A 12917-nucleotide genomic window follows, 5' to 3' on the forward strand; every position below is an offset into this window, starting at 1 on the left:
ACTTCATCTGGAATTGCTCCCTTTCCCAATATATTCCCCCATCACAACTGGCCTTGACAGTCAGAGGTGGCATGTCAAAACAAAACCCACTCAGTGGTGAGATGAGTTTGCTTTTGGGGGGGCTAGGGAAAGAAAACTAAACAGCTAGAGAAGAAGCAATGTTGGAGGAAGTCCTAATAGTAGAACATAAGAAGTGCCAGCGGAAGAGAAATGTAGTCCAGGCAGCCTGGGACCTGACTAAAACTAACAATTCAAATATTAAGAAATGAAAGATATGTTGTTTGTTGGCAATTAACAAAGTCTGCTCTAGGTACTAAGTTCACTCCAGGGCTCATTGCATTTCCTCTCCCTAGGGTTGAATTGATTCTAGAATATCCAGAGAGGCTTGGGGCTAAGTGGTATACATGTATACGTTCATCTATTCATTTATTGGTTCTGCAGATATACATCGAGCTACTCCTTTGTGCCAGGCAAGGTTCTAGGTGCTGATTTATGAAGGGTAGTAGGCTTCAGAGACCCAGAGAGACAAATTCGTAGCTAGGATGTCATCTATTTCCATTATATATATCTCCTCTATTACCTACTTCTCTATCAATAATAATAAAAATGTCCACCTTTTACTGAGTGTGTTTTATGTGCTTTTCATATAGTATTATTTTATCTTTATAATATCAGATAAAATAGGCATTATTATTACTCTTATTCTCATTTTACAGATGTGGAAATTGTGGCTAAAAAATGTTAACTTTCCTAAGGTCACGATTAGTAGCTGGCTACTCCAGGATTTGAGTCCAGGTATGTCTGACTCAAAGCTTATGCTTTAATTGCTACTTGATATGGTCTTTCTAAAACTATAGAAGTTGCTCCAGGCCATGAAAGATGGAAATTTCTCTAGAAGACAATGTGTCCTTATATTAAAACAAATTTTTAATCAAAGATATGCATGCACATAGTTTAAAAGTCAAATGGTTTTGGGCACCTGGGTGGCTCAGTCAGTTAAGCATCTGCCTTTGGCTCAGGTCATTGTCCCGGAGTCCTGGGATGGAGCCGGCATCGCGCTCCTTGCTCAGCAGGGGGCCTACTTCTCCCGCTCTCTGCCACTCCTTGTGCCACTCCCCTTGCTTGTGCTCTCTCTCTGCCTCTCTCTCAAATAAGTAAGTAAATAAAATCTTTTTTTTTTCTTTTAAAGATTTTACTTATTTATTTGACAGAGAGAGAGAGAGAGACAGCGAGAAAAGGAACACAAGCAGGGGGAGTGGGAGAGGGAGAAGCAGGCTTCCCACTGAGCAGGGAGCCTGATGCAGGGCTCTATCCCAGGACCCTGGGATCATGACCTGAGCAGAAGGCAGATGCTTAACAACTGAGGCACCCAGGCGCCCCAGTAAATAAAATCTTTACAAAAAAGTCACATGGTTCTACAAAGCTTATTACGAAACCACCATGCCTTGTCCACTTCTATCTGTATTTATCATTCCCTGACAACAAAACTTCCAACTTGTTTGGCTTTTTCTTTCTCTTTTTCATCTATTTCTTAATTTTCCAGTTTTAGTTATTATCTGATGAATTCTCACTATGGAAAAGTGTCCACTGCATATTGCTTCCTGCCCAACCGCCTGCATTCTCCCAGTATAGTTAAATTATACTTTCTGTTAGATCCATATCCAGTATTTATATTATTTTGACTATATGAATGTTATTCACACATGAGCTATATAATACATCATGATTATATTTCTTTTCTTATGCAACTTTTTGTTTTGCTGGAGTTAATCTTTGCCTCATGTTTTGGTTTGCTTAGTTTTCTATGTACTCACCACAAATTTTTCCTCCAGTCCTTCCCCCAGTTGTCTAAGTCTCCTTTAAACACACCAGGAATTCTGTCCATTTCTTCTAAGAGTCAGTTTTCTGAGAGCTTTCTGATCTGCTGCATTCTGGACTGGGGAGAGCTGTCATTTGGAATTTTTTTCACCAATAACTTGGGAACTCCTTTTGAGTCTTTCTTGAGTTGGATTCCCCCTCTTCATCCATTGCCTTCCTTTCCATTGATTTAGAAACTTCCTGAGAAAAAGTGCTTGGAAGGAAAATTTGGAGACCTTAAATGTCTAAATATGTCATATCAGTTTGCTGGTTTATCTGGGTAGAGAATTCTGAGTTAGAAATATTTTTTCCACCATTCCACAATTCTACCATTGTCCTACAATGATAAATTGATTCCTGTTCCTTTTACACAAGAACTCTGTTTTTCTCCATCTCTAGAAGCTTTTAGGATCTACTTTTTGTCCCCAATATTCTGAAATTTCATCAGGTTGTGCTTTGTGTTGATTTATGTTCTTCCACTGTCATAAGTATCCTATGGGCTCTCCATCTGAAAAACTCATGTCCTTTAATAATGGAAAAATTTCTAAATTATTTCTATAATGATCTCCTCTGGGAGAGAATGCTTCTCAGAACAGTGGTCTGGCCCTTCTTAGTTCCCATTAGGGCAAAACATTGTTTTTGGTTTAAATTCATCTTTACATTGCCAGCACTTAACAATAGCCCTAGGCATTTGTTAAAACGGTACTCAACAACTGTTAGTAAATTGAACACAACTGACATAAGTTACTTGCAAAGTTTAAGTCTTAAGATTTAAACTTATGATTATACTTCTGACATTTCTTAGCAAAAGCACAAGATGATCAGAGTACTGAGTGAATGTCTCTGCTGGTGACCCTTTATTCCTTCCAAAGGTTGAGTCAAGCCAGATTCCCAAATGACTACGTATTCATATAAGTGCTCCTAAACTTCCCATAGTTTTCCCTTGAAGTATTCCTCACCCAACTCATCATTTTCTATATCTTCCCACAGCTATGCTGGATTTTCCATGCTGGAGGTGGGGGATAGTGGTGGTCAAGGAAGGAGATAGTAAATGAATCCACCAGTTTCCTGTTGAGTTGATGGAAGCTTTTCCTGCCTGACCTGCCCTTAGAAAGAACTGCCTGCTAAGGCATGTATTGATGGCTGGGAGAGACAAGCTGAGGGTAGGACCGGAAAAGATGTACAAACCTGTCAGGAAAAGGCGAAGGAATGAAGGTTAAGTACAGGAATTGCCAAATTTAAATGGAAATCCCTTGGGATGCTTTTGAGGGGTAGTTTATCTTTTAACTCAAGATTTAAGTTTGAAAGATTTGTGGTTTATAGAGAAGATGAATATTCAAATATCTTGTGTAAAAAATGAACAGAAAAATCATTTTCACTCCCCAAACTCTGCACTTAATTTTAGAATTAGCAATAAGTAAGACATCTGGATGGAACTGAATAGAAGCATTTCTGAAGAATTTTGGAAGCTGAGCATACTTCCCTGGAAATGAACAGCAGGTTCTCTTTTGAAAGTGTTCTTTAATATCTAAAGAGACAACCAAGGACTTGTTTTCCATTCTCTTCTCCTTGGGTTGCCTTCACCAACCACAAGTTTTTTTTTTTTTTTAATAGACTTTATTTCCTGATTTCCTTCTTTATTTCCTTAGAGCAGTTTAAGGTTCACAGCAAAATTGAATGGAAGGTATAGACAGTTCCCACATGCATGTTTACCCACCCACCCCAACCTTCCCCATTATCAACATTCCTCACCAGAGTGGTACATTTGTTACAATTGATGAATCTACATTGACACATCATTATTCCCTAAAGCTCGTAGTTTACATTAGGATTCACTCTTGGTGTTGTACATTCTGTGGGTTTGGGCAAATGTATAATGACATGTATTCATCATTATAGTAAAACAGAGAATAGTTTCACTGCCCGAAGAATCTCTGTGTTCCAAATATTCATCTTTCCTTCCACTATAATCTCTGACAAGCACTGATCTTTTTACTGTCTCCATAGTTTTATCTTTTCCAGAATGTCATATAGTTGGAATTATACAGTATGTAGCCTTTTAAGATTGGTTTCTTTCATTTAGTAAAATGCATTTAAGATTCCTTCACATCTTTTCATGGCTTGGTAGTTCATTTCTTGTTAGCACTGAATAATATATTCCACTGTAAGGATGTACCATAGTTATCTACTCACCTACTGAAAGACAAGTTGGTTGCTTCCAGGTTTTGGCAATTATGAATAAAGCTGCTATAAACATCTGTGTGCAGGTTTTTATGTGGACTTAAGTTTTCAACCCCTTGGTAAATGTCAAGGAATGTGATTTCTGGATCATATGGTAAGGCAGGTTTAGTTTTGTAAAAACTGTCAAGCTGATCTCCAAAGTGGCTGTACCATTTTGCATTTCCACCAGCAATGGATGAGAAATCCTATTGCCCCACATCTTTGCCAGAATTTGATGTCAATATTCTGGATTTTGACCATTCTAATAGGTGTGTAGTGGTATCTCGTTTAATTTATATTTCCCTGATGACATATGATGTGAAATATTTTTTCACGTGTGTATTTGCCATCTGTATATCTTCTTTGGTTAAGGTATGCATCTAATCAGTGCATATCTTTTAATCAAGTTGCTCATTTTCTTCTTACTGGATTTTAAGCAACCATAAACTTTTACCCCGTGTCTTTGGAGGCAACTCCTTACATATGGACTTAGCATGTTACTAACATTCCAACTCTAAAAAAGAGAGGGAAGATTTAAAATAAAACCAACTTTTTGCAAGACCTGGTTTACTTCAATCCAAGGGTAGAAAGGACACTCCGTAAGGAGCAGCAGCTGATGGGATTAGTTCAGTCCTGAAGAGTCATCAAAAATGGGCAACCCAGAACCAACTTCTTCCTGTCGGTTTCCTGCTTCCACAGAAGCCATCCCAGAATCATGGGCCCCAGTGGCTTTCAATTTAGTTTTGACCAGTTCCCTTCCACAAATATGAATAACGTGGTCAGTCTTGCTGTTGCTGTGTGCTCTGTCCAGTGCCTTGCTTGAGGCCAAGATAGTGTAGAGGAAACATAAAGCAGAGCTCTAGAATGTTTTCTGTAGTTCCAGGGAGTTATATAGATTTTTTTCCCCCAAACCTTCTTGTTTTGTTCCCAACATCTACAGATGGGTTTGAGAGCATGCACTCTGGGCATGGGACTGGATTGTTCCCCATGAGAGGAGTAACAAAAATGAATGAATGAGCGGTAGTGATTCTAAAGAAATCCTTGTGAAATGAATGGATGGAGGGCTAACACAACAAACCCAGGTAAGCAAACAATCACAAATGTGTAATTTCTTTTTTAAAGATTTTATTTATTTATTTGACAGAGAGAGCAAGAGAGCACAAGCAGGGGGAGCAGCAGAGGGAGAGGGAGAAGCAGGCTCTCTGCTGATCGGGGAGCCCGATGTGGGAATTGATCCCACGACCCTGGGATCATGACCTGAGACGAAGGCAGATGCTTAACCATCTGAGCCACCCAGGTGCCCCACAAATGTGTACAATTTCTGTACAGACTGAGCTCTTTCAGGGGGAGTCCAAGCTCGGCCCTGGGAAGCTCCTCAGGGAGATATGTTGAAATTGCATCCCAATCTGCCTTCCCCCATGTATGCCTCCTCCCTTCGCTGCTGCTTGAGCTGTGTGTCCCTTTCAAGTAGATAATGTTCCAGAAGGGCTCATGGATCCTTGACTCTCATACATTAGTGTAGAGACATGTGTTTTTATTTTACTTAATAGAGAACTCCTGTGTCAGGGAATGGGTTACTTTGCACCAGAAGTATGGGCTTTTCTCCTCAGAGCCCTTGTCATTGCCACTTCTGCTACATAAATGGCATGATAAAAGTGCCAACATTGTGAGATATGTTATTTCATCCATGCATTCCCCTTCTGGAATATTGCCCTTTAGGGGCTGCACGTACACCATTTCATTGCTCAAGGAAGCACTTGTGATACTAGTTCAACTTCCAAACTTAAAGATAGTCATTCAGTTTCCATCACTTTGTGTGTTTAATTATAGACCAAAAAAAAAAAAAAAGTACAGCACTGCAGATAAATACAGTACCTGCATAAGCAGGCTGCCTGAAGTCCTGGCTAACCCTGGGAGCCCCGCAGCTGCATGACATCTAATGAAGGAATTCTCTTGAGGGCAAAGATGAAGACTGTCTGGCCCTGCTCTGTCCTATACTTGGCTCAGTGCCTTGCACATGGTAGATGCTCAATAAACATTTGTTCAATAAACGACTGCAAACAGCAAATGTAACTTAATAATCCTCCCCCTACCCCGTAGTTAAAAATATTCCCTTCTGCCTCAGATTCTGACACTGCTGGTACTTAATGGATAGTCATTATATACAAGGCTCTGTCTTTCAAATTTGTTCGTTCATTCAATCCTCCCAGCCATCCTGTGAGCTGGCTTATGAATTTGAATCTAACAATTAGAATTTTCACACCAGACTTGAGTAGAAGAGTTTGTCCCAAATTTTTAGTGTAGTGTCATATTTCATCTATGAAAACTGAAAGCAGGTTGGGGCAAAAATTCCTTTAGTAGCTTGAATGCAGCTTTCTGGAGGCTCAACCCATCTCCTTCACGCAGCCTAACAAAAAAGGAGTTGTCTGATAGTCTGAGAAAAGTCTGGCTTCTGGCTTCTCTGGTTTCCACGTACCCATCTTCTTTCAAAGCTTATATATATACACACACACACACATATATATATATATATATGCAAAAGTAGTAAATATGTTTTGCAAAAGTAGTAAATAAGTTTTGTAAAAGTAGTAAAATTTGCAAAAGTGGTAAATAAGTTTTGCAAAACATTCAAACAGTACACAAGTATGTTTAAATAAAAAAGGATACCTTGTTCCTTCTCTCTTTCCCAGGCTTTAGTTGTGAACTTTATTCACCATAGGTAGCTACCTCGGTCATCATCAGTTTCGGGTGTTTTCCCAGAAATTTTCTGAGACTTGTTCTACAATCATAGTATTCATATTGCTTTGCAACCTTACTTTATTTTTTTAATTTATTTAACAATATGTTGTGGACATCTTCTGTAGTGGCACATTTGATTTAACTACTTTTTTTTTTTTAATGATTGCAAAGCGGTGACTAGCTGTCAGCAACTAGCATTTATTGAGTGTGTCTATGCACCAACTACAGGGTATCATTTTATTTTTTTCTCACAAAAACCATATGAGGGAGGCATTTTTATCCATTCTATTTTTTTCAGTGTGAGAAAATTTAGGGATTTTAAAAAGTGATTATAATTCATTTAACTGTCCCTATTAAGAAACATTGAATTGTGTATATATGTATATATATTCCTGCAATGAGCACTTATAAAGTCCTAGATTCATTTATTCTACACCTAGTTTTGAGAGCTTGCTGTGTGCCCGGAAATGTTCTAGGCACTAAGAATACTGTGTTGAAGACAGATAGAGATCCTGTCTCAATGGCATTACATGCTAGTGGATAGATAATCAATGGGCAAATATATATCATGATGTGTTTCCGGTAGTGATGTATGCTAAGAATCATAAAGCAGGGCGAGGGAATGGAGATTGATAGGGTTGCTACTTCAGAGAGGGCGGTCAGGGAAGGCTTCTCTGATAAGAGACCTGATCATTGAGCTGAACATCTGAGCTCCCATAGTACAACAAGGGAGAGAACATTCTCAAACAGCAAATGCAGAGGCCCTATCTGAGATGAAAATGATTCTAGCCTGTTCAGGGAGAGAAAGGACTATCAAAGAAGACCCCTAGGTTTAGGGACTTGCCTAAAATGCTAGGTGGTAGAGCCATTTACTGAGAAGGGGTGGGAGGGAAGAGGGACAAGAGGGGCAAGCTCAAGGAGGTGGGGGAAGGGAAGGAGAGTCCCAGTATGGACTGAGATTTTTTGTGTCTATGACACATCCAGGGGACATGTTCCGAAAGGAGCTTGGGGCACAGAGGAGTGGTCAGGCCTGGAGACCCAGTTTGGGCATCATGGACACATAGAACATATTTAAAGATGTGGGACTGGGTAAGCGTGCCCAGAGAGTGAGGGAAACAGAGAAGGCAATGTCTGGGTTGAGAAAATGCAAACATCTTTCTAAATGTTGTCAAATTGCTCTTTAAAAAGTTTTACAAATACCTTTAGGAGAGGGCTGGAGTCTCATTCCCAGGGGTGAAAAATAAGCTATTTAAATGTGCATTTATTTCATTGTAATTGAAATTGACCCAACTTCCAATGTTTTATTGGTTTCTTTTTTTTTTTTTAATTCCAGCTGCCTGTTCACGTCCTTTGCCCATCTTTTTGATTTTTAAGATTTATGGATATATAAATTTTATTGATTGATAAAGGTTCTTAGAATATTTGTTTTTAAGAATATTTGTCTTTTGTCATATGTTCGGCAGTTTTTTTACTTTTGTTTTGATTTTTAAAGTGCTTTTTGTAGTTCAGCAGATTAAACTTTTTATGTAATCAGATTTGATCATATATTTTCCTTTATACCTACTGGGTTTTCTTTAACACTTGGGTCTTTTATTATCTAAGATGACAATCAGATTGTCTCAGGTGCTTTGTTTTGGTTTCCAGTATATTCAGTTTCTCCTAATTTCATGGCAAGATATGAATTCGCAGAACTGACTTCTTTCTTCGCTTGTTTTGCATCTGGTGTGCTGCTGGGGAAACAGGAAGAGGTAAATAGCTGAGGCAAGCTTTTGGTTGAGCCCAGAGCCAGGCACACAATAGATGCGTAACTCACCTTTGTTGAAGGAATACACTGCTGGCTTTTGTCTTAACCAGCGCAGAGCTCTTCGTCTGTTGCCAAGTACTTTCCAGACATTATCATTTGCACAGCCCCAAGATTTCCTGCAGCAGAAAGAGCCTGGGGACTAGGCCAGGGCTGGCTTGGTCAGCACTGGCCAGAGCTGGATGACAGCTTTATAGAGGAAACGTCTTGCAGAGGCTGCTGGGGTGGTTCCTCCTTACCTCACTAGGGCTAGGTGACTGGAGAATTTCAAACACGGTTTCCATCTCAGAGCTAGCTTCTCTTTGAGGCAGGCTTTGTGACTTTCAACAAACCATGTTGTATGCAACATACCTTTTGTGGTGCAAAGTGGGAGCTAGTTGGGCTTCCCGCGGTGGTTTCCAGTCATTTTCTTGTCACTTTCTGCCATCTACTGGCTACTGTGCAAATTACCCTGGATTTGCTTCTCATTAGACCTGTTAGGTAGGTTTTATTCCTGTACCCTCCTGGTCTGAAATGTAATTTCCCAGATAGGTTGTGCTGAACTGCATGGGGATCCAAAATTTATTTCTCTCAAAATCACAGTTCTGAGGGAACTGAATTAACTAGAAGTCACTTTTTATTATTTTTGTTCCTTTGTCTGAGAGGCAGTATTTGAATTCTGACCACCTGAGTTTAAATCCTGGCTCTATGATTTTTTGCGTGTGTGTGACATTAGGCAAGAAACTCAACCTTCTCCTGCCTCAGTTAACTCATTTGTGACAGGTGGACAGTACTAGATCATACTACATGAGGTTTCGGCTCAGGTGATGTAAGTTCTCCAACATAAAATATATAGTAGCTAGCACCTCACAGTTGAAAAATGTTATCTATTATTTGTTTGAAATCTGCCTAAGAGTTAAGCATTACTTTAAAACATAGAGCATTCCATAAATTAGTTATTATTTATAACCTCTACCCAGTGTTTTTGTAGTCATTTTGTTTCCAAACTACTTTCATTTTAATTCTGGAGGTTCAGCTCACAAGCAGCAGCTTCTATTTTGGAGCCTTTTTCTTTTTTTCAAAAAAAGATTTATTTATTTATGAGAGAGAGAGAGAGAGAGAATGAGTGGGAGGGGCAAAGGGAGAGGGAGAGAGAATCTTACGCAGACTCCCTGCTGAGCGTGGAACCCAACATGAGGCTTGATTTCACCACTCTGAGATCACGACCTGAGCCAAAACCAAGAGTTGGACACTCAATTGACTGAGCCACCCAAGTGCCTCCTTCTGGAATATTCCATCTACCCTCTGGGCTCCCCAGCACAGTATCTGGGCCTCTCTTGGATTAATGACTTTCATCTTGGAATATATATAGGCTTGTGTTGGTTTGTACATTGCCTGGGTCCCTGAGGGAGAGAGCCAGTCTATTACTGTGTCCACTACAGTCTTTCTCACAATGATCTTATTTAACAACTATTTAGTGTCTGTGGAAAGGTTGAATGAATAATCTCATCTGATTCCCCCAGGAATGCTGAGTCAGGTAGAGCAGCTATGAATTACGCCCATTCTGTAGATGAGGAACTGAGAGACTTGCCCCCAGTGAAAAGGAATGGTAGGGCTGGGACTAGGTTAGAGCTGAGGACTTGGAATGCCAGGAATGTGCATGAGCAGAATAAAGGGAACAGCAGAGAGGAACAAGGGTCAGCCTCAGCCCATATGCGATGGAACTGTATGCTGAAGACTTAATTTTAGTGGGACTAGGAAGCAAGGTAGGCATCTGAAGCTAGTCTTCTGGCTTCTATGCTCCTTCCAAGTCCGTGAAGTGTATTCTCATAGCCCATGCCAAGTTCCTCATTTCTGCTGTCCCATCATGGATCCTCAGTCTCATGTGTGCTCACATGACTAGTAATTTGGGTCTAGATGTCAAAATATTTATTCTCCAAATTCTCCTGCAGTTGTCAAGAGGCCAAAGAATCCCACCAGGACAGCCCTGTTACATTTTATTAGGTACAAAGATTCTAGCTCCACTGAGAGCCAGAGGTCCACATGGGTGTCTCTATTCTAGTATTCTCCATTACTCCTTTATATTTTACTCCTGCGGGACAAATGAGTTTCTCTAATGACTTTTTTTTCCTTTAAATATTTTTAATTTAATCTTTTAATTTTTTATTTCCAGTATAACGTACAGTGTTATATTAATTTCAGGTGTACAATATAGTGATTCGACATTTCCATGCATCACCCGGTGCTCATCACAACAAATGCCCTCCTTAATCCCCTTCACCTATTTCACCCATTCCCCCCACCCACCTCTCCTCTGGTAGCCATCAGTTTGTTCTCTGTAGTTAAGAGTCTGATTTTTGGTTTGTCTATTTTTTTCTTTGTTTATTTTGTTTCTGAAATTCCACATATGGGTGAAATCATATGGTATTTTTCTTTCTTTGACTGACTTATTTCACTTAGCTCTAATGACTTTTAATACGCATGCAACAAATGCTTATTGAGTACCTACTATGGACCACACATGGTGCTGGGAACGCAAGGAATATATGGTCCTTGTCTCCTTGCTTATAACAAAGTGGAAAGCCAAGTGCACACAGAAGCAAGTAATATGAGTTAGTTTGGAGGGTTTGATTGAAACTGGATTTGTTATTTAAATGTATTTCTTGGAAGTCCCTGGAAAACTCAACTTAAATACTTCTTCAGGTAGATCTCTTTTGGTGATTTCAGACATGAATGGGCTGATTGGCCTAGGAATATATCCCTCTTTCCGGTCTTTCTTGTTTTTAGGTTCATTCTTACATTCTTTCATATAAAGTAACCAAGTACCAAGGAAAGGTAACCCTTTCCCACACACCTAGTTACTAGCTGGTCATCACCCCAAGGAAGAAGGCCCCAAGGTGAGAACAAAAATGCTACATCTTTATAGCCTAAGTTCGAAGAAGCACCCTTCCCTTGAGCCAGACATCCTACCTCAGCCTTGTAGGGAGGTGAGACTGGACAGGCAGAAGATGTAGTGGATTCTAGTGGAATGCCCTAACCCTAGAAGTGGAGGTGCCACATGGCAACGTTAGGATTTAGAGAGACTCTGTGTTTCCTTTGGAAGCTGGGGCTGCTGGAGAAATTGGCCTGTTTCCCCCAAGGATGACATAGACATGGAGGCTCCCCAGGACACTGTCATTCCGGTCAGCAGACACTGATGTAGTGCCAGCCCTGGGATGTGGAGTAGATGGGACAGAGAAAGTGGAGGGTTTCCTTCTGTGTCTAGCCCTCACACATAAACAGACTCTGACCTCCAATCCACCCAGTCCTCCCTGCTGATTTCCTATTGCCTACCCAAGCAAATGAGATCACACAGAGAACCAGACCAGACCAAGAGTGTGGCATCTCTTCTCTTCCCTTCATCAGCAAAAGTTCCATGATTTTTGCAAGGTTAGCGAGGGGACAGAGCTATGAATGAAGAGTAAGCAAGATAATAATACCCAAATTTCCTGGATCAAGAATTTCAAGATCTGAATAATGTAAGTAGCCTAGTCTTCACAGAGCAAGGTTGACAAATAAAAGTGATTCTTACTTGGCTTTGATCTGATGGTGACTATGTGGTTCATGCTCGCTACCAATGTTGTATTTTATGGCATCTTAAGGATACAAAAATGAAAAAGGTGGCCATGGGTCAGAGTTGAAACTGCACTGGCCTTGGAGGTAGATGGAAGGTATTTGCATCTCCCACTACTAGCTTTGAAGCTTGTCTGCCTTTGTTTCCTCATCTGAAAAATGGGGATGATGTATTCCTTTCAGAATTATTATAAGGATAATGTATGTAAAGTCTGGAGCACAGGGTAGTATTATTACTATGAAGAATATATTACCTTGTCCTCAGTGAACTTGTAGTCTGGTTTGAAGTACTAAGACTCTCCTAATGATAATCACAATACTGTGATCTGTAACAAATGATGCCTTTGTAAGTCATGAGAGAGTTTGAATTAGGGAGAGAAGCATCCCATCAAATTCCATTACATCTGCTCAGTTTTATTCAACATAAGTTTATTAAGCATTTATGATGCATCAGCCTATGTTATTATACAAGTCCAATTTCCAGATTCTGGAGTCAGAAAGACCTGGGTTTGAGTCCCATTGCTGCCTCTTACCAGAGGTGTGACTTTGGGCAGTTATGTAACAAACACTCTGAGTTTCCTACTTAGATTCCTTGTTTATGGAAGAAGGTTTTTAATAGTACCTGCCCCATAGGTCACTGTGAGGAATAAATAATTTAACACACATGAAGGATATAGCAAAGTCCATTTTAAGTGCTGAATGAATTGTA

The sequence above is a fragment of the Callorhinus ursinus genome, unplaced genomic scaffold (assembly GCF_003265705.2).
Source record: "Callorhinus ursinus isolate GAN/ISIS: 27379988/994484 unplaced genomic scaffold, GSC_fseal_2.0 scaffold13, whole genome shotgun sequence".
In the NCBI taxonomy this organism is placed as follows: Eukaryota; Metazoa; Chordata; class Mammalia; order Carnivora; family Otariidae; genus Callorhinus; species Callorhinus ursinus.